The following is a 27,054-nucleotide window of genomic DNA, read 5'->3' on the forward strand; positions in this document are numbered from 1 at the left end:
TGAAGGCAGGTCTGTGGAGAGGAGACGGTGCCTCTGTCAGTGGCCAGACCCTCAGCTCTGACCTGGTCAAGGGCAACGTGTGCTGCGTCCCTCAGCCTCCATGTCACTTCACTCCTCACAGGCAGCAAAGCGTGTTGCTAAGAGGGCAGGCTTTTGAGAAGTGGGTTTGAATCCACCCTGCACCATTTATTGGCCATGTGAGGTGCTTCATCTCTCTAACCTTAGCTTCGGCACTTATTAAATGGGGGCGATCATAGCGTTACGGTTCTTTGGATCGAAATACATGTGCTTTTCCCGAAACATCTGGAGAGCTTATGTTGAAAGGAATATATCTGGTAGAACTAAAAACTATCAGAAGAGACATAAACAGTCAGAGCCCGACAATTTGGGGAGGGGCGATAAAGATGGGGCGGGCGGGGGCTGACCCTGAGTGCGGTTAGGTGCCTGGTACATGTTATTCCCGCTTTTTAGACGGGAAATAGGCTGAGACATGCAGAATCTAACCCTGCGTCCGGTGTGCTTGCAGCCCCCTTCGTGGTGGCGAGGATTAAATAAAGATATTCAGGTACGGCTCTCGGGCTGGAGCCCCCTCGCAGAGTCCATGGTCCCTGGGTTTTCATGGTAACCTACTCTGGCCCCTCTGCTCAAGCTGCTCTGGCTTCTGAATCGCCCCTCCGCCTCTGGTTCCAGGGGTTGGGTAGAGCCTGGCTCTTCCCCAGGCCCCCAGCCGGTGGGGAGCTGCTGCAGGAGGTGGCCCCCGGGTCTGTGGCTGCCCTTGCCGCCCTGGATGGGCTTACAGTGTGACCCCTGCAGCGGCGAATAAAAAGCAGCGCTCACTGCAAGCAGGGCCAGTGCCCGCGTGCTCTTTAAAGCAGTGTGTGTGTGTGCGCGCGCGTGTGTGCGTGTGTGTGCGCATGAGCGCATTTAGTCCTTATGAGACCCTGCGAGGTGGTACTGTCATCCCCAGGTTGTGGATGAAGCCTTCTGGTGGAGAAGGCTTGATGGCCTGCCTTGGCGCTCGCGTGGACGTGGTGGGGTTGGAGCCCACCCCTGCCGGCCCCAGACCGACCCTCTCCGCTGCGCTCTGCCCAGCGCCCACTCAGACCAGCCGCCCGCAGGGAGAGCTCTGGGGGGAAGTGGCCTGCGGGACACGGCCACGCCGGTGCCCGTGGTGGCAGAGGCCGTCTGGCCCTGTCCCAGCAGCCCCCTCTCCCCCGCGCCTGTGCGCTCTGCCTGCTGCTTCCCCATCCACCGGCCTTCTGGTGGCTTCCTTGCCCAGTGGCTGCTGGTGGGGCGGGAGGTGGTGTGACCCCAGGCTGGCGCGGCCCTGCCCTGAGAGGCCTGGCAGCTGCCCTTTGCTCTCCTGGAGCCCAGCCTCCGGCCGTGAGCCATCCAGGCTGCTCCACCAGAGAAGGGAGCCTCCGAGCTGCCCCGCCCCGGGAGGATGGAGCAGAGGCTCCGCCCCCACCAGGTGCCACCACAGGAGGACAGGGCGGCCCCAGGGCCCTGAGAGGCAGGAAACCGCGGCTGTTTTCTCTTGTGGCACACGCCGTGCAGAGCGAGGACCCTACTCAGCCTTGTGTCAGAAGGAGTGTTTGCTGGAGTGACTTCTCAGTGAGCAGTGTCAGCTCCTGCCCGGCTGGCTTTCCGTTTTAAGAACTACACACCAGCTACATCTGTGGCATCTTCTCATTCTAGGACCTGCCAATTTAGGTTGAGCCGTGGTAGAAAATCATCCCCTTTAAGAAGATTTTAATGACTGAACCGAACATATTAAAAACGTACTTATATGTGGTAAATATGACTAAAGAACTCCTTATCAGTGCAGATCAGTCATTTGCTTAAGTGATTTCAATGTGGTGTTTGTTAATACGAGGATCTTGTTGTCAACGTGAATCCCGTGAGTGGCAGGTGTGACTGTGAGAAGGGACAGGTGTGACTGTGAGAAGGGACAGCTGCTTATTGCTGAGGGCGGGGATGGTGCTCACTCCCCTCCTCAGTCCCTCCCTCCCTCCCTCTTGCTCACCAGGACCTCTTAAATGTTTCTGCCTTTGACCCTCATCTTATTTGAAGTTTTTTTTTATCTATTAGGCAAAGCCCTTCTTAATTCCCAATTAATTCCATTTTTCCAGCCTTCCCCGGTAATCCTTAGCAGCCTGGGGGTGCTGGGCTGGGAACTGCTGCCCCTGTTGAGTCTCCTTAATATCCCTTCTCTTCTCAAAGATAGACTCGGTTTGTTCTGAAGTATGTACAATCACAGAATCAAAGAGATTTGAAACCTCGAAGGCATTTTTTCTTTTTGGGTCTAATTCATGCAGAGGTCCTCCAGTTCAGTGAAGACTTCCCTTCAGCAGCAGATGGTAAACAGATTCTGTAGGATGAGTAATTCTTTCATTTCTGTCTGAATGGTTTGTTTAGAAGCAAATAGAATGATTCCCTCTTCCCATTAAATTTGTTATGAGAACATCAGAATCATACTAAGTTACTGTCCAAAGCTGTGTCTGAGAAGGGGGAAAGGAAAGTAACCAAAAATGAAAGGGCTTGTCTGGCATTTCACAGCTCAGACCCAGGATCATGGGACACCTTACACACCAAACTCTTAGTTTAATGAACCATTGATCCAAATTGTTAAAACACTGTGTGCTTGCTCAGGAGATACTTTTTTTTTTTTTTTTTTTTGGCTGAATTAGGTCTTCGTTGCTGTGTGCAGGCTTTCTCTAGTTGCGGCGAGCGGAGGCTACTCTTTGTTGTGGTGCACGGGCTTCTCATCGCGGTGGCTTCTTTTGTTGTGGAGCACGGGCTCTAGGCGCGTGGGCTTCAGTAGTTGTGGCACGCGGGCTCAGTAGTTGTGGCACGCGGGCTGTAGAGCGCAGACTCAGTACTTGTGGCGCACAGGCTTAGTTGCTCAGCAGCATGTGGGATCTTCCCGGACCGGGGCTCGAGCCCATGTCCCCTGCATTGGCAGGCGGATTCTTAACCACTGCGCTGCCAGGGAAGCCCCGAGATACAATTTTTATCATATTGAGATTATCAGTTTTCAGTGAACCAAGTAGATTTCCTTACCTTTTTTCATTTTCTTTTTAAAAATATTTAAAATTTTTTAAAAATTGTGGTAAAACATACATAACATAAAATATTCCTTAACTATTTTTGAGCGTGCAGTTCGGTGGCATTAAGTAGGTTCACGGTATTACTGCAGCCATCACAACCATCCGTCTCCAGAACTTTCTCATCTTGTAAAACTGAAACTGTCCTCGTTAAACACCAACTCCACACCCCACCCCGGCCCCTGGGAACCAACACTGTACTTTCTGTTCCTATGAATTTGACTATTAAATTAGGGACCTCATATGAGTGGAATCATAGAATATTTGTCCTTTTGTGATTGGTTTATTACTTCATTTAGCATAATGTCTTCAAGGTTTATCCATGATGTAGCATGTGTTAGAATTCCCTTTTTAAGGTTGAATAATATTTCCTTGTATGTATCCATTCATCCGTTGGTGGACAGTTGGGTTAGTTCCGCCTTCTGGCTATTGTGAATATTGCTATTTCTTATATTTTAGCATGAAAATGAAACATCATAGTTTAATCTCTCCTTGATATCAGCAAACTTTAGAATATCTTTTTAATTGTGGAAAGTTACAGTAACATTACCAAATGTACATTGTGTCACTTATATTTAACTGGCTGGCAATTTAGGGCAGCTTTTACATTTCTGAGTCGTTAGGTTTGGCATCGATAAAACAGATAATACTACTAATTCTACTAAGGTTTCAGGGGTAAAAAGGAGTTAATATGTATGAGTGTATCATGTAAAAAGAAGTATATAATTCTTAGTAGTTAATACCAGAATAAATTCTGAATCTTCTTGTTTGTATTCTGGATAGCAGATGTTCATAGTAGAGATTTGGAATAACTTCCTTCTTCCAGAAACTTCAAACCCTTACACTCACTCCTTTTAGCACAGACTTGAACTGCATGGGGTAGTTCGTGGGATTGGGAGGTTTGGAGGCCTATCTGGAGGCAATGTAGGTTCTCTGGAGTCAGTGCTCCCCCGCCGAATCGGCCTTCTTTCTTCCCCGTCACTTGGTTTGTCTGCTTTTATCCAGTGTGCAGCCCCTCCCGTGAGACAGCGTCTCTTTAGACTTTGTGGGCGTGAGTTTTGAGTTGTGTAGCTTTTGTGTAGGTTTTGCCGGGGCCGTTTCCAGGAATGTACTTCCTGAGCCCGAGGTGAGGCAGGGCGGTGGGCGGGGTAGCTTTCACTCCACGATGGGGCTGCAGTTCTAGCTGAGGTGGTGTCTAGACCCAGTCATTAGGGGAGTCCACCCGCCCCGCCCTGGCTCACCTCACCAGATGCTCCCGGCCGTGCTGAATCACCTCCTCAGGAGGAGAGGAGCGTCTGAGCCCTCGCCGCAGCCGTCCTCTGACCACGTGCTTGCTCGCTGGCTTTCTGGGAAGAGTTGCTCTCCTGTTGCCCGTATCCACCGGTGGGTGCTCTCTGATGCGGGTGTTTCCATGGAGCGCAAGCAGCCACCGTGTGCTTCCGGGACGGGGTCGGGGGTGGGGAGGGAAGGGGGCTGCCCTGGGCTGCAGCAGTGTCGGTGCTCCCTCCTGGCTCACCCGTTTCCTCACCCCTGTTGGCAGGGGCGGGGGGAGGGCACCCAGGCCAGCTGCGATCCTTGGGAGCCAACCTGGGGCGCCTGGGGCCGGGGTGGAGGGTGCGTGGCCAGGGCCCGGGGTCGGGGCCGCTGTCCTTGGGAGTCTCAGGCCGTCAAGAGGCTAGTGCATTCATTGCTGCGAGTTTCTCGAAATCATTAACACCCCAGTGTGTTTCCGGAACCTCCAGCGAGTCCACACAGCTCTGGCTTCGCCCGGGAGGGCTTTCCTCCGCCGTCCGAGCTCTGATGCCCAGGAGGTGCCGGCTGGAAGTGGGCTGGAGGCGCCGCGGCCGCCCGAGGCTCAGCAGAGGGTGCTTGGCTGAATGACATTCTGGCCTTTGTTCCTGGAAGGAGACGTTTTCTTCCTCGTGTTGTGACGGCTGCCAGGTGGGCTCCCCCCAGTCATGTCCTGGAGTCCCCGCGCCCTTGGGGCCCTGCAGATGGCCTTGCGCACCCAGGCCTGAGGGCCCGGCCCTCCCCTTGGGCCTGGCGCCTGTAGGAGGGGCCAGTCTGGTTCCCTGCTCTTCTCGGCTTCTGTCCCTTCTAGGGTCTGAGGTGTCCGACCCCCAGGAGCTGCCATACCCATGGCGTCACCAGTCCTGCACAAGTGAATACTTAGCATCTTCCCCCGCTACCAGGCCTGCAGCTCCTCGAGGGCCAGGCCCGTGGTTTGTCTGCTGGCTCGTCCCAGCTGCCCACACGGTCCGTGGAGAAGAGCAGGGGTTCAGTATCTTGTTTGTTCAATGAACGATTTAAACAGTGAAGAATTGAGTCCTGGAAGTAGTTTTAATTTGCAACGATTTCAGGCCGCTTGCCCCATCACTCCGTGCCTCAGGTTTCTAAATTCTAAGGTGTGGCTAATATACCTCAAATGGTTCCACAGGGCATGGGAGAGGCTTCCTTGTTGTGCACCTACTGTGTGCCTCGTGCTGTGCACAGTGGGGCCTGCCCAGCGCTCCTTTTCACCATCAGCAGTCCTGTGAGGCATAGGTATTACGGACCCGATTCTGCAAATGAGCAGCTACAGGTGCTGAATAACTTCCTCAAGGTCACACGCTCTTACGGCAGAGAAGTGTTACAACAATGAAAATGCAGGTCTGCCTCACTCCACAGCCTGTGTATGTATATGTATATACACGTGTACATACGTATGTATATCTGCACACTCAGAAAGTGTCTGGGGGAAATATACATGGACACACAAACCTACACACACACACACAGGACACACTTAGGAAGTGTGGGAGGGAAATATACACATCTATATACATGTATATACACACATGTGTGTATATATCCATCCATACACATGTATGTAGATGTGTGTGTAGATGTATATTTCCCCTGACACTTCCTAAATGTGTTGTACACGTGTGCGTGTATGTATGTATATATGTATACGTGTGTATGTATATATAATCCACCCCTCTGCTTCCTAAGCATGTCACGCCAGGGGTGCCTCCTTGTAATTCCGGTTTTTGCAGTAAATGTTAAATAAGCATCTTCCCCCCGCCCTCTACCCCTGCCCGTTCTTTCCTCCCTGGAAGGGGCTGGGACCCTCGGGCCTTGTGGTCAGCTCCGTCAGGGCTCCCGGGGGCTGGCCGCTCACACCCACGCCCTCCCCACTCCCAAGTGCGTCAGGTGCCAGCATGTGTTTATTGAACTGAAATTCTTAAGCCTGCAGAATATACTCCCGGTCTGTCAGGACAGATACAAACAACATGCCTTTTTTAGACTACTTAAAGGCTTCTTGACATGATCCTGATGGTGTTTTAACAAGTTTTCAGGTCCTGGTCAGCCAAGCTCAGGACCACGAATAAATGTTTAATAAACAACGTAAGGGCGATGGAAAATAAAAATGTGTCATAAGTGGAACTGTGGGTTCTGTAAATCTGTGATGGGCTATTGTTCCTGCTGTTTTTGTATGTGATGATTCCTGTTCCTGATATTTTCCTCTCTTCCCGCATGAAACTCTATAATGTGGACCCCTTTCCTGGTCCTTTGGAGCAGGGTGGCCTGGGACCGAGGATCGAAGTCTGTAGCAGAGATTTGGGGGACAACTTCCTTATCTCCTGTTCTGCCCCTTTGCCAAACAGAAGTGCAAAGAGTGGATGGAATGAGATGCTGCCTACTGCGATGAACTCTCCCCGGTGGTTCCCGATGCTTGCTTGGTTGGCAAGGCACAGTTCGCCCTTCCCCTGAGCCGTCTGCATTGTGTGAAAGTGCAAAGACAAATTGTCTGTCCGAGGAGCTAATTTTAAGTGCTAGTACGTTTTAAGGGCTTACAAGGCTCAAAACTTTTTGGTTCTCTTAGAAGAATCTCTTTTTCTCCTGAAAAACAAGCTCGACTCTTCCTTTTAAAGTCAGGAAAGGGGAGATGAGCTGAAGCCCCTTTAGGGACAGGTATGTCTTGTTTACTGTTGAGTCTCCGGAGCCCAACTGGTCCCCGGCACAGTGGGCACCCCCAACCCTTCGTGGGAGGTCGGATTTTCCACGCTGTAAACGTAGGAGCGAAAAAGCATCATGAAGGGAGCACCTGCTTGAGACAGTAACTGCAGCTTCACAACAAATGCAGCGGTTTTGGTCTCAAGAGTGAAGTTGTGTCTCTCTGGAATTATAAGCCTAAATGGTTGACTTCCTGTTTTAGAATTCCAGTTATTTTCTGGAAGAGTTTGCAGCAGATGTGGTTCTATGGAGCAAGTTTATACCTCAGGGGTTCCAATTTGGGGTCTTTGGAGTATTCGTATTTGCAAAAGCCAGGTAGAAGTTGCTTATTGATCTGATGTGAGGCCGCACGGGCTTTGTGACAGCTGCCTCTGCGTCTGGGTAGAATGACGTGCACCTCATGTGATAACTCAGGACAGCTTGTGGCTTTTTTCCCCCCCAGGAGAGACAGAGCAGACTAAGGCACTCCCGGTGTTTTCCCTAAGATGCCATAGGGGAAAAAACCAAGAGAGTGTTGGGTAGTGGAGAGTGAAAACACCCCGCTGCTGTGACAGTGGGACTCCAAGGGGCTCTTTCTTTGGGGGGGCCGGGGAGGGGGTGGGCCACAGGAGGAGCATGGACAAGGTGTCATCTGAGGACTCCCTCTGGGGCTGGAAGAAGTGACCTTTTGCTTCGATGGGTCTCACTGAGGCTGAGACCGGCATCTGTTGGTCTTCCTGAGACTGTGTTTAGAGCACAACGCTTTACGTTAGGGATTCTCATCATCCTAGTCATTTGCTTTGCAGAATTTGTAACAGCCTCAACTTCCTCCGGGGTGAGGCTGTCCAGAAAAACAGTTGCTTGAAAGAGCTATTTACAGTGGTAGAGAGAGAGCTGTGGTCCTTTTTCCTTTAATAATCTTTCCTTAGGTTTCACGGAGGCCAAAATCCGCTTAATAGATTTTAATAACATTCGTGGAATCTCGATTTGCACAGCAGAGACCCTTAGTGTGGCTTTTACTCTCTCCACTGTGGTTTACTTTGTATCCATGAGCGACCCTGCTTTTGTGCGAAGGTGACTATTTTTATTCAGCAAGAATTGGCGCGGGGTGAGCGTGGAGATGCTTTCCCGCATTCGCGGTCTTTCCTCCAGGACAAACGTCCACCGCCACGAACACGTTTCCATCCTCAGCCCCAGGGTTGGGAAGAAATGCCAGTCAGCTCTCCTGCTCGGTTTGGGGCAGGTGTCGGTGGGCTACAAGGCTGCCTGCATCAGTGGGGCTCTCCGAGGATGCATTTCTACTTCCAGGAAAGAGCTCCCTGCAGGATTTTGTGTGTGGCTCTAAGGAAAGGAGTTGGTGGCTTTTAAAAACACCCAAAACCAACAAACACGTAATTATCGTGTCGGCCCTGTTGCAGTTAACCCTGATTTTGGCCTCAATTCTGGAATGAGTCAGCCGATGTAGACAAACCCTTTATCAGGTCATGGGTTGTTATTTATTCTTCCCCTTCCCCATGTCATTTAGTTGGCGAGTGATGACCTGACCTTCCCCGAGTGACGATTCCCTCCTCCAGCAGAATTCGCTGCTCAGGGTGGAGACGCTTACCCCCAAAAGCCACGGACTTGGTGTCATTAACTGATTCAGCCACTGCTCCCTGTACACCCACGGTGCTGGGCGCGCACCCTGCCCCTGCTCAGTAACTAGCGGCCTTTTCCCTCTAACTCCCGAGCATCCTTAAGCTCCTTGTATTCTCTCAGGATGTAGGATGTTGGACCTGCACAGACTGGGGGCTCTGGGACTGGAAGGGGCAGCCGGAGCCGGGCGGGGGCCTCTCTCCCCACCCCCACCCCCCGTGTCTCCTCCACTCCTTTCTCCAGAGCTTAATGGAACCACTATCTAAAAAGGCTGAAATCCTATTTTCTGGGGGATTTGGGCATAGATAGCCCTGGAATCCTTTCCTATCATGGTAAAATAGGTTATCAGAAGCAGCTGGTGGGCCTCAGAGAGTGGTGGCTGTCACTGTAGCCTGATCCTCAGGCATTCAGCCCCCTGGCTCTCTAGCCTCAGAAATGGGAAGCTTTAAAACCCCTGCCTAGTTGGATGCCTTGAGTTATAAAATAAGTGAGATGTGCTGAGTGAAGGCGGGAGGAGGGAAACAGGTGGCCGGAGCTGCATCGTGCTCGCTACCCAGGGAGGCTCTCCTTTCTTAATAGCCTTCAGAAATCCTGGAGTGCATAATTCACGAGCCACGGAGTCCCACCCATGTCCCCGTTGCTCAAAATGCAAATGAACTTTGCCGAGCTGGGAAAAAGGAGCTGCGCGCCTGTTCTTTAGGTCTCAGGAGGTGCTGGCGAATGTGCTTTGAGCAGTGATCGGCCTGTGATTACTGGCCTTTGCCACTCGCAGAACTAATAAAGGGGCAGAAGGCGGCCGCTGTAACGGCGCTTGGGGCTTTGCCAGGCTGAGTCACAGCCAACTTAGGGAAATGCTGCCTAGCACGCCTCCAGCCCCCCGTTCTAATTGGAGGTCTGCAGCAGCACACTTAGAAAATGAATCAGAATCGGGGAAAGTGTGCAGGAGAGACAAGCCAGGAGTGAGGTGTGGGAGGACCACAGAACGTGCTGGGTTGGATCCACACCTCTGTTCTGGTGGGCCTTTCTTCACCAGAGGGGTGTCCTGATGCCAGAGGCCAGGGGGAGAAGGGGGGCTCTGGTGGGCAGGTGGTCCCTCCTGTTGGCTTTGCTGGGCTCCGCGTACTGACGGGCACAGGGCGCCGTAGGCACAGACATCGTGCACGTTCTCAGCCCAGGGCATGGCAGTGGGCGGGGCACGAGGGGGCTGGCTGGTGGGCGGCAGGAACCCTCTACCGTCTACCCCTTCCAGAGCGTGGCGTGTCCCTAGCCCAGATCCACTGAATGAGAACCTCCATGAGGGACAGGGAGCCTGGAATTCAAACAAGGTCCAGGATTATTGAAGAGCGGCCCCTGCTGGACGCCACCTCTCCATGGGCTCAAACTGGCCTTGGACGTTGTCCAATCAGGACCACACCCTGAGCTCTAGGGCCCCCTGGGATTCTCATCGCACCATGCCTCATTGATTCGAAAATGCATATCTTCCCGCTCACATTTTAACATCTCTGAAATCAGGTTGCATCTTGTCATGGATGGTGCTTCATGGTTTGGTTGCTAACATTTTTCCTCCTGAGTGTTAGGTGAAGTTAACGGCCCTGCAGTTGATGGATCTTGGATTCGATGAGCTTTTTGCTGCCTCTGCTCTGGTGGGGACGTGGTCTCTCTGAGCCACCTTGCCCTCATGGTGGTCAGCGTGGATGAAGGTACACAGCAGCGTACAAAAGTGAGGGCTTCTGTGGGTGCCACTGCAGCGCGGCTTTACAGGACACTGACCTGTATTTGCATCTGCTTCGGGGTTAGTGTCCTAGGGGCTCATAAGTATGATTTCCCCTCTTTTCCACGTTGGGGTGTGGGCAGCAGACTCGTTTAGGATGGACAACTAGTAAGTGACAGAGACCTAGCTCCGTCTGACGCCAGATCCAGGCCTGTCACCTGTCAGCGCGCGCACTGTATCTTTCCAGCCTCTCCCACTCACCTTTCTTCTCAGCCCTGTCGGAGCCTCAGCGGCCGTCACAGCGGATGCAGTAGAGATGATTCATTTCTTTAGGTCAGTCTTCGAACCTGACTGCTCAGAGGCTGGTCTTGTGCGATAGTTGCGTATTAACCACGTGCCAACTCCATGCCAGCTTCTCCTGCTTAGGGCTGCGCACGCATGGTGACTGGGCATCGTCCTCTGTCTCCTGGACTCTTGAGTGATAACAGAGTTCTGGGTTCTCCCCGTGAATGAGGCACGTACCTCTGGACAGCACGCTTATTCCTCTCTGTGAGGTTGGCCATGCCTGTGGGGGAGGGGGGTTCCATCGCCCAGAGAGCTGCGGGTGAGGAGGGGCACCAGCTGGAGATAACAGCATGGTGCCTGCTTCTGGGAGCTGGAGCATCCTTGGGGCCTGGGTGGGTCCCTGGACACCTGAGGCCCTGCGTCCCTACAGTTTGCTGAAACCGTTGGTCATTTGGCCACTGCCTTGGAAACCCAACTACCCCTGGAGGTGCTTCAGTGCTTTGGTTTTGTGTTCGGCTTTAGTGCCTGTTTGTTTCACTTGACATCAAGGGCTTTTAGGGGGTTGAGGTGGGACAGGATGATGTAACAGGAATGAGTGACCAGTGTGCGTTTCCTGTGTGCCAGGCGTTCGTGAGAGGGCATCTGCTGATAACTCCTATGGCTGGTTTCTTCTGTCCTTGGTCCGCCTCTGCTCTTGTGTGGGTGGGAGGGCTACGAGGGGACAGGCGGGAGGGGTGGGCGGGCTGAGAGGAAGCTCTGTCGGGCTCCCTGAGCTGCAGGCCACCTTGCGCAGGCTTGCCCGGGAGCAGTCAGCCCTCGAGGTCCAGGTCTGGGCTGTCGGCCGGGGCAAAAACCTACACGGGACAGGTGTCTCTCCCAGGAAACAGTGTCTTCACTTACCCCCGCAATGCCAGAGTCACTGCGGTCTGCCCAGGACTTTTTTTTTAAGGTTTTTTTTTTGGATATGGACTAATTTTAAAGTCTTTATTGAATTTGTTACCATATTGCTTCTGTTTTCTGTTTTGGTTTTTTGGCCGCGAGGCACGCGGGATCTTAGCTTCCCTACCAGGGATCGAACCCAAACCCCCTGCATGGGAAGCGCCGAGTCTTAACCACTGGACGGCCAGGAAAGTCCCTGCCCAGGGTTTTGTTGGGGTCTCTGATGACCGGGAGCGGGACAGGGCCCCGCGGAGACCACACACATGCTCGTGTGTTCCCAAGCGCGAGGCTCTCCTCCAGTGCTGCTGGCCTCGCGGGAAGCTCTGCACCCACATGGCTTGGGCGGCAGCTGGACAGAGACCCACACGGTCCTTCCCCTGCCAGGCTTGAAAGCTGGGTGCGAGAAGGTCGCAGTGCGTGGGGCCTGGCGTCTGGCAGGAGGGAGCCCGAGAGCTGCGGGGTGGCCTGGCCTGGTCCCCTCGCGTGACGCCCAGGGCTCTGCCAGGGGCTGCGACAGTCCAGCCGGGGAGCCGGGGAGGGTGGGCCTCGCTCTCCTATGGGCCTCAGTTTTCTGTGTGCAGCTTCTTCCTGTCTCTCCTCCCTTCTTCGGCATGTAGTCTGCCCGGCCTCTCTGTCCAGTCTATACTCGGAGCCAAAGGGTGCAGCCACTCTTGCCGGGAGCCCTTGGGAGGGGCTGCGGGGGTCCCTCCCTCAAGGACAAGAAGCCTGTGCAGAGCAGCTGGAGACCGTCTTGGGGCAAGAGCTGAGCTCTTGTGAAGATGTAGAGAAGCATCCCACGCAAAGTGCAGAAGGGGCTGGGGACGGGACCAGCTCATCGCCGAGTGCCGTTTGGGAGCTAGAGGTGCCCGTTGGGACTTTGCCCAGCGCAGACAGCAGTGGGGTTTCAGATGCTCCTCCAGTTGCCTTCAGAGCCCAGGGAGTGCTGGCAGCTTCTTTGTGCCTGATGAGGTAAGAGTGCATGTTCTCCGAGAAGGAGATTCTGGGGGGAGGGGACCGGTGCCGCTGGGCTTGCGGGATGGGGCACTGATTTGGGAGGTGGGGCCTCTCTTCCCGTTGCTGCTGTGACTCATCGCCCCGGCGAAGGGCTGGTTTCTTTTTTGCAGAGTAATGTTGACACGTGCTGCGCACCTGGCACACAGGTGAGGCCGTGGGCGAAGGACTTACTCTCTGTGCGTCTCTGTGCAGCACTTGACGTGACAGAACGAAGGCCATCGTGTTACAAGCCTTGGGTGTCAAGAGTCTCATTCTAAGGGAAACCCGTTTTGTCGTCTGTTTCCTTTAAGTTCAGAGCTGGCTTCCATTAGAGTTGGAGGTTTCCGTGCACTGAACTGCATCCCTGGTAATCTGAGGTTTTTGAAATGGGCCACAGTGATTCCTTTTTGACCACATTGAGCATCAGGTTTTCTGTTGAGTTTCCTGTTCTTTTCACACCTCATTCCAGTGGGAGGTTGAGTCATTCTTGCCCTTTCTCTGCGGTCACCTGGTAGCTTCAGGCTGTTACTTGTGAAGGAATTTTCCCAAGTGAATCTTCCTTGCTGAAATTCAGGAAGGCATGTGAGGTTAGTAAATTGACAGAGATTTTCCATGTTATTACCTCTTTAACTCTGAAAGAATTATTTTCGAGTGGTAGTGAGGTGGAGGTATTTCTTAGCCAGAGGAGGGTGCGTGGGCTTAAGCGGCAGCATGATGACTTCAACGCTGGTGATGGGGTGGGAGGGGGACGGGCAGAAGTCCACTGAGCTGGTGGTCCTGGACCTGACAGTGAGCTGGCCTGCTGCGGTGGAGTGTGCGCCTGACCCGGGAAACGTGTCCTCAGCCCACCTTTCCGTCTGGTCTAGAACACGGGATTGAGCTCTTGATCTCTATGGTGAATGTGGTGTGGCATTAATAATAGCGGTAAGGACGGGCCACCATCTCCAGCGTGCAGGCCAGCCATTGACAAGGGGCGTTAGTCATGCGTAGTGACTGGTGCCACCATCTTCAGGGTCGCCACAGTGACCTGTGGTATTTGAATCATAAATAAGGCCAGTCTCCCCATCGCGGAGTCCCAGCTTAACTGCTTGGGAGGAAGGGCCCTGTGTGACCAGGTTTCCCCTGCTCTCCCCAGCCTCAGCGTGGCCCCCCTTCCACCCTGTGAGGACCATGTCTTAGTTTGTTCAGGCTGCTGTGACACAACACTGCAGACCAGGTAAACAGCAGACATTGGTTTCTCAGGTTCTGGGGGCTGGAAGGCTGAGCTCAGGCCAGTGGGGTGTGTTCTGTGCAGGGCCCTCTTGTGGGTTGCAGGCTTCTGTGTCCTCACAGGGGAGGCGACAGGACTCTTTCCTTTATGAGGACATTAGTCCCATTCGTGCCAGCTCCCCCCTCATGACCTGATCACCTCCCAAAGGCCCACCTCCTAACACATTGGGTGTTAGGCTTTCCACCTGTGAATCTGAGGACACAAACGTGCTCATGGCAGCGGGCAGGCTGGTGGTTCTCCTCTCGTGTAGCCCTTCCTGCCCTTTACTCAAGCCACGTCTGTGAGGATGCCACCCCAGCCTGCAGTTCTGATCTTGCAGGACTTGGTCCAGATCTCACCTCCTCTGGGAGGACCTTGCTCTTAGCCCAGCCTGGTTTTAAAAAAAGAGGTCTTATGGAGAAGTTCACACAGACGTAAGTAGACAGAATGGTATTATGAACCCCACGCACCTGTTACCCTGCTGCAATCACCAACAGCCTGTGGTCACTCCTGCCCCCACCCAGGTCCACTCTAGGCAGACCCCAGAAATGATTTTTTTCATCCGTAAATATTTTAGTATGTATCTCTCAAATATAAGGACTCTTTAAAAAACCTAATAATGCTGTAGATCATACCCCCAAAATGAACAGATTCCTTAATATTATCAAATATTCGATTATTGTTCACATTTCCAGTTGGTTCATAAATGTCATAAATTTATCTTATAGTTTTTCCCTAATTCAAAATTCGGATAGAGAAGGAGATTGGTTCATAAATATCATAAATTTATCTTATAGTTTTTCCTTAATTCAAAATTCGGATAGACAAGGAGATTGGTTCAAGATGGAGTAGACGGACGTGTGCTCACTCCCTCTTGCGAGATCACTGGAATCACAGTTAACTGCTGAACAATCATTGACAGGAAGACAGTGGAACTCACCAAAAAAGATACCCCACATCCAAAGACAAAGGAGAAGCTGCAGTGAGATGGTAGGAGGGGTGCAATTACAATAAAATCAAATCCCATAACTGCTGGGTGGGTGACTCACAGACTGGAGAACAGTTATACCACAGAAGTCCACCCACTGGATTGAAGGTTCTGAGCCCCATGTCAGGCTTCCCAACATCCGGCAATGGGAGGAGGAATTCCCAGAGAATCAGACTTTGAAGGCTAGTGGGATTTGATTGCAGGTCTTCGACAAGACTGAGGGAACAGAGACTCCACTCTTGGAGGTCACACACAAAGTGTAGTGTGCGCATCGAGACCCAGGGGAAGGAGCAGTGACTACTGAACCAGACCTACCTGCTAGTGTTGGAGGGTCACCTGCAGAGGTGGGAATGGCTGTGGCTTACCGTGGGGACAAGGACACTGGCAGCAGAAGTTCTAGGAAGTACTCCTTGGTGTGAGCCCTCCCGGAGTCCACCATTAGCCCCACCAAAGAGCCTGCAGGCTCCAGTGCTGGGTCGCCTCAGGCCAAACAACCAACAGGGAGGGAACCCAGCCCCACCCATCAGCAGTCAAGCGGATTAAAGTTTTACTGAGCTCTGCCCACCAGAGCAACACCCAACTCTACCCACCACCAGTCCCTCCCATCAGGAAGCTTGCATAAGCCTCTTAGATAGCCTCATCCACAAGACGGCAGAGAGCAGAAGCAAGAAGAACTACAATCCTGCAGCCTGTGGAACAAAAACCACATTTACAGAAAGATAGACAAAATGAAAAGGCAAAGGACTACGTACCAGATGAAGGAACAAGATAAAACCCCAGAAAAACAACTAAATGAAGTGGAGATAGGCAACCTTCCAGAAAAAGAATTCAGAATAATGATAGTGAAGATGATCCAGGACCTCAGAAAAAGAACGGAGGCAAAGATACAGAATATGCAAGAAATATTTAACAAAGAACTAGAAGATTTAAAGAACAAACACCTCGATGAATTAAAGAACAAACAAACAGAGATGAACAATACAGTAACTGAAATGAAAAATACACTAGAAGGAATCAATAGCAGAATAACTGAGGCAGAAGAACAGATAAGTGACCTGGAAGACAGAATGTGGAATTCACTGCTGTGGAACAGAATAAAGAAAAAAGAATGAAAAGAAATTAAGACAGCCTGAGAGACCTCTGGGACAACATTAAATGCACCAACATTCACATTAAAAGGGTCCCAGAGGAGAAGAGAGAGAGAAAGTACCTGAGAAAATATTTGAAGAAATTATAGTCGAAAACTGCCCTGACATGCGAAAGGAAATAGCCATCCAAGTCCAGGAGGTGCAGAGAGTCCCAGGCAGGATAAACCCAAGGAGAAACAGGCTGAGACACATAGTTATCAAACTGACAAAAATTAAAGACAAAGAAAAATTATTAAAAGCAACAAGGGAAAAATGACAACATACAAGGGAACTCCCATAAGGTTAACAGCTGATTTCTCAGCAGAAGCTCTACAAGCCAGACTTTCTGCTTGTAGCACAATAAATTTTGTGGCACGATATATTTAAAGTGATGAAAGGGAAGAACCTCCAACCAAGATTACTCTACCCAGCAAGAATCTCACTCAGATTCGACAGAGAAATCAAAAGCTCTACAGACAAGCAAAAGCTAAAGATATCTGAGAAACCCATTGCTTCATCCCGTGTCGCAAAGATTTATACCTATTTTTTTTCCCTGAGAGCTTTATGGTTTAATATAGTTCTTACATTTAAGTCTTTGATCCATTTTGAGTTAACTTTTATGTATGATGTGAGGTAGGGGTCTGATTTCATTCTTTTGCATTTAGATATCCAGTAGCCCCAACATCATTTGTTGAAAAGACTATTTCCTCATATGAGGGAGAGGACTCAAGTCAATAAAATTAGAAATGAAAAAGGAGAAGTTACAACGGACACTGCAGAAATACAAAGCATCCTAAGAGACTACTACAAGCAACTCTATGCCAATAAAATGGACAACTTGCAAGAAATGGACAAATTCTTAGAAAGGTATAACCTTCCAGCACTGAACCAGGAAGAAATAAACAATATGAACAGACCAGTCACAAGTAATGAAATTGAAACTGTGATTAAAACTCTTCCAATAAACAAAAGTCCAGGACCAGATGGTTTCACAGGTGAATTCTATCAAACATGTAGAGAAGAGCTAACACCCATCCTTCTCAAACTCTTCCAAACAATTGCAGAGGAAGGAACACTCCCAAACTGATTCTACGAGGCCACCATCACCCTGATACCAAAAGCAGACAAAGATACTACAAAAAAAGAAAATTACAGACCAGTATCACTGATGAATATGCAAAAATCCTCAAAAAATATTAGCAAAAAGAATCCAACAACACATTAAAAGCATCATACACCATGATCAAGTGGGATTTATCCCAGGGATGCAAGGATTCTTCAACATACGCAAATCAGTCAATGTGATACACCATATTAACAAATTGAAGAGTAAAAACCATATGATCATCTCAGTAGATGCAGAAAAAGCTTTTGACAAAATTCAACACCAATTTATGATAAAAACTCTCCAGAAAGCGTGCATAGAGGGAACCTACCTCAACATAATAAAGGCCATATATGACAAACCCACAGCAAACATCATTCTCAATGGTGAAAAACTGAAAGCATTTCCTCTAAGATCAGGAACAAGACAAGGATGTCCACTCTCGCCACTGTTATTCAACATAGCTTTGGAAGTCGTAGCCACGGCAATCGGGGAAGAAAAAGAAATAAAAGGAATCCAAATTGGAAAAGAAGAAGTAAAACTGTCATTGTTCACAGATGACATGATACTATACATAGATAATCCTAAAGATGCCACCAGAAAACTACTAGAGCTCATCAATGAATCTGGTAAAGTCGCAGGATACAAAATTAATGCACAGAAATCTCTTGCATTCCTATACACTGACAATGAAAGATCAGAAAGAGATATTAAGGAAACAATCCCGTTCACCATTGCAACAAAAAATAAAATACCTAGGAATAAACCTACTTAAGGAGGTAAAAGACCTGTACTCGGAAAACTATAAGACACTGATGAAAGAAATCAAAGATGACACAAACAGGTGGAGAGATATACCATGTTCTTGGATTGGAAGAATCAACATTGTGAAAATGACTATACTACCCAAAGCAATCTACAGATTCAGTGCAATCCCTATCAAATTACTAATGGCATTTTTGACAGAACTAGAACTAAAAATCTTAAAGTTTGTATGGAGACACAGAAGAGCCCGAATAGCTAAAGCATTCTTGAGGGAGAAAAACGGAGCTGGAGGAATCAGACTCCCTGACTTCAGACTATACTACAAAGCTACGGTAATCAAGACAATATGGTACTGGCACAAAAACAGTAATATAGATCAATGGAACAGGATAGAAAGCCCAGAGATAAACCCATGCTCTTGTGGTCAGCTAACCTATGACAAAGGAGGCAAGGATATACAATGGAGAAAAGACAGTCTCTTCAATAAGTGGTTCTGGGAAAACTGGACAGCTACATGTAAAAGAATGAAATTAGAACACTCCCTAACACCATACACAAAAATAATCTCAAAATGGATTAAAGACCTAAATGTAAGACCGGACAGTATAAAACTGTTAGAGGAAAGTCATAGGAAGAACACTCTTTGACATAAATCACTGCAAGATCTTTTTTGACCCACCTCCTAGAGTAATGGAAATAAAAACTAAAATAAACAAATGGGACCTAATGAAACCTAAAAGCTTTTGCACAGCAAAGGAAATTATAAACAAGATGAAAAGATAACCTTGAGAATGGGAGAAAATATTTGCAAACAAATCAATAGACAAACGATTAATCTCTGAAATATATAAACAGCTCATGCAGCTCAATAGTTAAAAAGGAAAGAACCCAATCAAAAAATGGGCAGAACACCTAAATAGACATTTCTCCAAAGCAGACATACAGATGGCCAAGAGGCACATGAAAAGCTGCTCAACATCGCTAATTTTTAGAGAAATGCAAATCAAAACTACAGTGAGGTATCATCTCACACCAGTTAGAATGGGTATCATCAGAAAATCCACGAACAACAAATGCTGGAGATAATGTGGAGAAAAGGGAACCCTCTTGCACTGTTGGTGGGAATATAAACTGATACAGCCACAATGGAGAACAGTATGGAGGTTCCTTAAAAAACTAAAAATAGGGCTTCCCCCATGACTCAGTGGTTAAGAATTCACCTGCCAACGCAGGGGACACGGGTTCGAGCCCTGGTCCCAGAAGATCCCGCATGCCATGGAGCAACTAAGCCTGTGTACCATAGGTACTGAGCCTGCACTGTAGAGCCCACGAGCCAGAACTACTGACCCCGCGTGCCACAACTACTGAAGCCTGTGTGCCTAGAGCCCAAGCTCCGAAACAGCAGAAGCCACCGCAATGAGGAGCCCACGTACCATAACGAAGAGCACCCCCTGCTCGCTGCACCTGTGCGTGGCGACAAAGACCCAACACAGCCAAAAATAAATATGAATAAAATAAATAAATTAAAAAAAACAACTAAAAATACAATTACAGTATGACCCAGCAATCCCTCTATTGGGCATATACCCAGAGAAAACCATAATTCAAAAAGACACATGCACCCCAGTATTCATTGCAGCACTATTTACAATAGCCCAGTCATGGAAGCAACCTAAATGCCTATCGACAGGTGAATGGATAAAGAAGATGTGTTTCATATGTACAATGCAAGATTACTCAGCCATAAAAAGCAACAAAGTTGTGTCATTTGTAGAGACGTGGATGGACCTAGAGACTGTCATACGGAGTGAAGTAAGTCAGAAAGAGCAAAACAAGTATTGTGTATTAACACATATATGTGGAATCTAGAAAAATGGTACAGATGAACCGGTTTGGAAGGCAGAAGTAGAGACAGATGTAGAGAACAAACGTATGGACAGCAAGGGGGGAAAGCGGCGGGGGGTGGAGGTGGTGGTGGAATGAATTGGGAGATTTGGATTGACATGTATACACTGATATGTGTAAAATAGATAACTCGTAAGAACCTGCTGTATAAAAAAATAAGTAAAATAGAATTCAAAATTTGGATAGAGTCACCCTTTACAATTGAAGTGTGTATGTTTTTTTAAATCACAATTGCCTCTTTTATCTCTCTTGTGTGTTTTGGGCTTGTTGGTTTGTTTTTGTGATGTGTTTGTTAAGCGGGCTGGGCTTTGCCTACTGTTTACCGTGGTCTGGGTTTTTCAGGGTGCATTCTCAGGGTGGAGTTTAGCCAGTTCCTCTGTGCTCTTTTTTTTTTTTTTCTTGATGATGATTATTTTTCTCATTTATTAACTCTATATTCCAAGTATGCCAAGTGTCTTACATATTTTTCTTCATTTGCTGCCTTCAAGAAATCTTAGATTTAAGGTCATTATATTACCTAATTCATTGAAGGCCTCCGTGCTCTTTTATGCCCTGCAAATTGGAGCTTGGATCTGAAGTATGGTGAGATTCAGGTTTGGGTTTTAGTTTGATTTTGGAGGGGTAGGCTAGCCACCCTCGTGTGTGGGGTTGTGCTCTTCAGGCTGGAGTCTCCAGTTGAGCCGCTGTTGACGTCCGTGCCTGCATCCCCCCCTCCCTGGGTTACAGCACCTCATTCTTCAGCCCCTTTACTTCCTTGTTAGAGGACGTCTGCAAAGGACAGCTCTGTCTCATCCGACTGTCTGCTCACCTCGGGGTTCTGCCTGGCTGGTAAAGAAAAGACCGCACACTTCTGGGTTCTTTCTCTCTTATTTATCAGTTTCCAGTCAGTGGTGACCAAGTAGGGCTGTGTGTTTGGTTTGGTTTTGTATCATTATGAACTCGTGGATTGAAACAGTTGTGTTTCCGTTGATTGCTGTTACTGCTCTTGTTCACGTTAAACTTGTCCCAGCTTTGCTCAGTGGGAGCGTCTTTAGGTGGCTCCTGGGTCCTTTCGGTGTGATCCTCGTGTCTTGCTGTCTGCTATGACAGGGTTCCCGGGGTCACGTTGTGTATTTCTTGCCCCAGACCTGGAATCGGCCTCTTTTAGGGAGTGGTGTTTGCAGCCCCTGTCTGGGCCCTCCTCCCCAGTGCTCTCTGTGCCCCGGCTGATACTTCTGCGGGCACTGCCGCCATATAACGTGATGATCTCTTATCCTCATGGTCCTTTCCTGAGATGTACGTGTCCCAGCTCAGTGTCAGGTTGGTCCGCCTTTGGGTTCTCAGCGCGTCCGTGCTGTCACGCAGTCCCATCCATCGTGCCGGGCGCTGCTCACTAGCAGCCTTTGAGGTGCTTGGGTCTCGCGCCGCCTTGTGGACAAGCGCCTGCGCCCGTATCAGCCTGGCCAGGACTTTTCCTGAGAAGGATGTGGTCCCTGCCCAGGGCGTGTGTCTGGAGCTGCCAGGCTGCACATCCTCCTGGTGTCTGAGCCCCATCCGTTCCTCTCCGAGTCTCTGCTCTGCAGAGCGCTGTGTTCTGTGTTAAATGGAGCCTGTGCGCCTCTCCCCTCTGGCGTCACCGGGCCAGCTGGACGCACCGTTTAGGCCCTCGTGGCTCAGAGCCGGACACAGCTGCTCCCTCACCTTCCCCTCTGCGCTTCCCTCCACAGGACTCAGCGCTCACCCTTCCTCCCCTCCCCAGGCTTCCTGGGAGAGACGGTTCTCCCTCACACACACACACACACCCCGTCCAGGGTATTGCTCCCCAGTGGCCATGCCCTGGGTCATCAAACGTGGCCAGACATGGCGAGGCTGTACCAGCACAGCTTCTGCCCTGTGATTAAAATACAATTGCCGGTCATTTCCTTACTTTTCGGCAGGCCAAGTGCCTCATCAGCAAACTTTGATGTAGGCGCCAGGCTAGATGTTGATTAACCTTGGTTTACGTGTCTCACCTTTTTGCACATTCATCAGAAGCCCCCTTAGGATGGGTGCATGGCAGGTGCCTCTCCGTGGCGCTGCCTTGTGCTGGCCATGCAGTCCCCGTGTAGGGGCGACCTTACAGCAGCTGCAGCCAGCGTCCCCGTGGAATGGAGCCACTTCCCTGTCCACCTGGGCGTCCGCTCTGGCTCATCCCTCTTGTCTGCTGGGGCAGTGGTCCTCCGTGCAAGGACGTGAGGGGTCCCAGAGCCCCCTGGAGGAGTGTTGTCTCTGCCCCGGGCCAGGGAGGTGCCCAGCGCTGGAAGAAGCACCAGCAGGGTTTTCGCCCATGAACAGACAACTCTGTTGGCTTCCTGTCCTCTTCTCTTCATTTTCCTGATTCCCCCTCTTATTCTTCTGCTTCTGCCGCAATCCGAGTTTCACTCTCCGGATCTCTCCTTCCTTTTGTTCATCAGTTTTCTGATTGGCTGCGTCGCTGACAAGGAGAGCTTTAGTGCTGTCCCAGCATCCTTGGGGCGGGGGTCGGAGAAGAGGGTTAGGCAAATGTGCAGTTAGGCGGCTCGCAGGGCTGTGTGTTTGTCGCAGGGGCACCAGCATCAGCCTCGGTTCTGGGCAGAGATCTTTTCTTCATGTTGAGCCTCTTGGAGATGGATGGTCTGACCTTTGGAACCACTAGTGCTATGTGTCCCCTGGGAGGAGGGCCACACTGGGGGGACTTGTGACATCATCATAAGGAAGATGGGCTGGCTGGATCCCAGCTGTGTCTTTTCTTGGGGAAGAAAGTGGCGTAACTTTCCCTTGAAAAAACTCACTCTCCATTAGATCCAGGTTTACAGAATCTGAATCCCAAGCCTTGAGGCTCCCAGATCAGTGACCCCCGCTGCTGCCCCTGCCTCTCCCCCAGCCCCGTCTTCTCCGTGAAACCCACACAGTTTCACGTTGGGAAGCAGGTGTTCTGGGGAGGTCCTGCATTAGTGTTTGTGTTTGCACTTTATCTCATGTTTCTTAGTTGCACCTTTTGTGTGTGTGTGTGTGTGTGTGTGTGTTACGCGGACCTCTCACTGCTGTGGCCTCTCCCGTTGCGGAGCACAGGCTCCGGACGCGCAGGCTCAGCGGCCATGGCTCACGGGCCCAGCTGCTCCGCGGCACGTGGGATCTTCCCGGACCGGGGCACGAACCCGCGTCCCCTGCATCGGCAGGCGGACTCCCAACCACTGCGCCACCAGGGAAGCCCAGTTGCACATTTTTAATGCAGATTTTTTTCTTCCAGGTGTAGAGAAACCAGAAAACCACAGCCAGTCAGTCAGCGTGGAGGGATGTGAAAGGTGGGGCTGCGTGTGTTTTCCTCCAGAGGATTCTAAAGGTCTCAGCTATTATTAACATTGAATTTATTATCTATATTTAGGATATAACCCACTAAAGATGATTGGGATGAGCTAGCTGTTAAGTCTGTGCAGCGTTATATATCTGCCCCCGTACGTAATGCACACCGGGTCTGCACGCGCTCCTGGGCACTGGCTTACACCCGTGGGGCACTGGCGTCTCTGCAGCGTTGTGGTTCCTGACCTTGATTACCGGTTCAAGCGCTCGGTGTCCCCTCGTTAATAACAACTCGTGAGGGGTTGCATTGAGTTGAGGGTGTGCAGTAGTGATTTATCACGGGTGACTGTAAACCGGAGGGCTGGATTTCAGACTCATCGGAATGCGTGGGTGCAGAGAAGGGGCGACCTCCCCACATCCTGCTTGGGGAGGACACCCCCTCCCCCCGCAGTATCCCTGCACAGAGCGAGGTTGGAGGGCTGCTCTCGGCGTCACCACCACAGCTGGGTTATGAGCCGTCTGAGAACACGCACTGGTTGTTTTCAGCCCGCTGTGAGTTTCTGACCAAGAAAAAAATTCCTGAGCTGAGTCACCCACCTTCTTCATGACTCTTGGCTCTGAGCGGTTAATTAGCTGTTTCCAGAAAACCAAATAAACCTTAAAGGATGAAACTTACGCTCTGGGCTCTGAGAGGAGTTCCAGACATGTTTTGAGTCACGGCACCATGCCGGGCGTGCCAGAGGTCCACCCTGGCACGGTTTGGTTCCCACCAGCGGCGTACGAGTCCCAGGATCTGAAAGCAGCCCACCTGTACCGACTCTCAAGGCTCCTGAGCCTTTCCGGCCCCTGAGGCCTGGGTCCCTCACCACTGTCCATCTTGTCTTTCACTCTGTACCTATTTGGGATGGTCCCGCCCGAGCCCACGTTGGGAAAGACCTTTACTTCAGTTTTTGGAGGTCTTTTGTGCTTCTTCGTTTTCTGCTGATACGGAAAAAGGGGGAAAATATATAATAGTTACAAGTCAGCAAGTGTACTTCACCCTTCTCCTGTATTGTGGGAAACAGAATGTTTCAGTTGCCTTCTTTTGTCTCCTTTAGCCCCACAATCATAACTGTTGTTTGTTTGTTTCTCGGCATCTGCAGTTTTGAAAATGACCCTAGCAAATGTGTTGTAGAAACCCCACCGTGCGAGCACTCTGAACATGTGAGAACACCGTAGTGCTGGTTTCTTAGTCTTCTGCCCACTTGGTGAACTTTGGAGGCCCCAAAGCGCAGTTCCCACCGTGTAGTTGAAACATGCAGATGGCGGCTGGTAGGTAAGCTGAGAGGCTGGTCCCTGCCCTCTGGACTTCCAGCAGCACTTAAACTAGCCAGGTGCCCAGCTCAAATCTGAAAAGAAAGGAAGATGCTGTCATCAGATCTGTACAGCGTAAACAGTATTACCCAGTGTAGACGTAGATGGAATTAAGTCAGAACACTGATAGGTACTTTCTTGGAGTCCATTTGACTATTTCCTTCCCTTTAATTTTGCTGCAAACTTGGAGGTGGGGAGAGGGGACGCTGCCAGCTCTGCAGGATGCAGTGTGATGCTGTGTTGGTGATCATTGCTGAAAGGGCTGTCCCTTGACCAGAAGAGCCAAGCTGTGGTTGTACTGGGCTGTGACACACTGGCATGTCCCCTTGTCACTAGTGTTATTAAACATTATTACAGAGCAAAGAAAGTAGAATTAGGAATTCTCCCCAAACCTGCCCATGGCATGAAAAATCTCCCTGCTTGCACTGTGTCCAGAAGTAGCTGAAGCATAGCGTAAAGGGGGTTAATTTCAGGTCTCTGGATGCTTCCCAGGGATAGGTGGCCGTTCTCGTTAGATTGGAAGGTGCGTGCAGTATTCCTGAACACACTGACTTCTTCCAGGTCCTCAGAGAAATAAAGGCCAGGGTCTTGGAACCTTCTACTTACTTTTGGTCGGAGTCCTTTCCATGAATCCAGCAACCAAAATGGGGGTCATGGGGGAGGGCGAGACCTGCTTTCACGGCCCCGCCTAGGTTCCCCCGTGGCAGGTTAGGGTCCATTTGGTCTGGGAATATGGTCTTTCCCTCCAGAACCCACCTGTGTGGTTATTAAATCCAGGTTACTGCACTCCAGTCAGTGGTCTGAGTGTTGGAAGATCCCAGTCTTTCTGCACCACCTCCCTTCAGATTCTGCTTTATTGGTTGAAGAAGTTGGAAAAACTTGACTCGTCATGTAACCTGATTTCCACCAAGTCCTTATTCTCTATTCTTGTCAAACGGGAAGACGTCTTAAGCCTGGTTTAAAGTCAATAGACGGCAAGAGAAGACGGCCAAACGTTTGAAGATGTGATAACCCATCGCAGAATTACAGTGTTGGCTCCCTTTCCCCAAATCAAACAAACTGAAATGGGGCCAAGGATGTTGTACAGGGTGGAGAGAAGGTGCCGAGGAAGCAAGAACATCTGGTAAAAGGTCCCTCTGCTTTTCAGATTGTGCAGTTTGCTGGGCGCCCCTCAGCCTCTTCCTGAGGAGTGTCACGCCAGGCCGGGCTGGAGTTTCATAGCATCACGAGTTTTAAATTAAAGGCAGATCAAATAATGAAAGATGAAAGGTTGACTTACTGCGTTTGGCTTGTGAGCCTTTCAGCCAAGATTGTGTCTTAAATTTTGTATCTTGTAATATCGCACGTATGGAAATGTCAGTAGTTTTGAAAATATCCCAAGTTGTATAGCAGGAGAATGGGAGTTTCTCATCAGAGGTCGTAAATTTTGGTGACAGGAGAGCTGTGCAGTTAGAGGGGGTTGGTCGCTGCCTTCAGGCACTGAAAATTCTGAGAGTTTCCAACAGTGACATTCCTGTCTTCCGTTTCCGTGAAAACCTAAGCTCGTTTTAAACACTCTTGTCATGCTTCATACCATCTTTTCTTCAGAACTGGAACACACGTGCCCAGCCCTTCTAGAAAGGATTTTCCTCAGTGTTCTGATTTCTTCTCCTGTCTTTCCTCAATTCTGTGTTTCCATGGCCAAAACTTGCCAGACAGTGGGGAAGGGGGTGGCGTCTCCAAGTGCCCAGAGGCTGACCGAGGCCACATGTGATAAAGGGACTGATAGGGAGGGAGATGGGGAAGCATCTTGGAGAGGGGACCCCGATGAGGGGCATTACCCAGCCAGTGGGTGGGGATGAGATAGTCCTGGCTCATGGAGCAGTCCAAGGGAGACCCCGGGATGGGGAACCTCACAGGGCGAGGTGCCTGGGCAGGGGTGGGCACCCGGAGCTCGTCGTGGTCCAGAGCCCAGAGTGGGGGCACGGTCAGGGAGAGATGGGGGAGGCAGGTACCCCCTGCTCTGCCAGGTGCACAGAGGGGCCTGATGAAGAGTGTGGTCCAGGACCGGGGTCAGCCTGCGGGCTTTGGAGCTCCCTGGGGCGCTCTGAGGAGTTGAGTGGGAGTGGGACATGGAGGCTGCAGCCCAGGGAACCGTGTGGCTCTTGGATCATAACGGGGCTGCAGTTGAGGACGAATGGATGCTGATGCTGTGAGAAGATTGGGCTGAGGAGGAGAGGACCCCCGATCCCACCCGACAGCAGGAAGAAATCTGTTGGTGCTCCCGGGCCAGAGAGCAGGCGTGAGAACCGAACCCCGGGGTCCGCACCCTCGGGTGGGCTAACCTGTCAGCTCACGGGCGCACCTGGCCTCCGCGGTGCCCTCCCCTGAGGCCAGGAGAGGGACTCCGGGGGATGATGCCGTCCAGCGCGGGGTGAACAGTGCCCAGGACGGCCCTGCCCTCGGCATCAGGAGGAAGGAGAGGCAAGGCTGAGTTTGTCCCCAGACCTCAGCCCTTCCCTTCTGTAAACGCACAGCCCCGTTGCTCCTGCTGGGCTTCCTGTTCCTGGTGGCCGGTCATGGGTGTGCCCGGGAGTGTCTCCTCTCTCTTAGGATGCAGATCTTTGCACATCAGCAG

General features: G+C 50.6%; 1 protein-coding gene across 1 annotated transcript in view; it reads left to right on the forward strand.

The window, feature by feature from the left end:
• The window catches only part of GALNT2 (polypeptide N-acetylgalactosaminyltransferase 2), a 178,926-nt gene that overhangs the window by 21,612 nt on the left and 130,260 nt on the right, over positions 1-27,054 (forward strand). The gene's annotated exons all lie outside the window — the stretch shown is intronic.

This window comes from Mesoplodon bidens, assembly GCF_964165515.1.
Source record: "Mesoplodon bidens genome assembly, chromosome: 1".
In the NCBI taxonomy this organism is placed as follows: Eukaryota; Metazoa; Chordata; class Mammalia; order Artiodactyla; family Ziphiidae; genus Mesoplodon; species Mesoplodon bidens.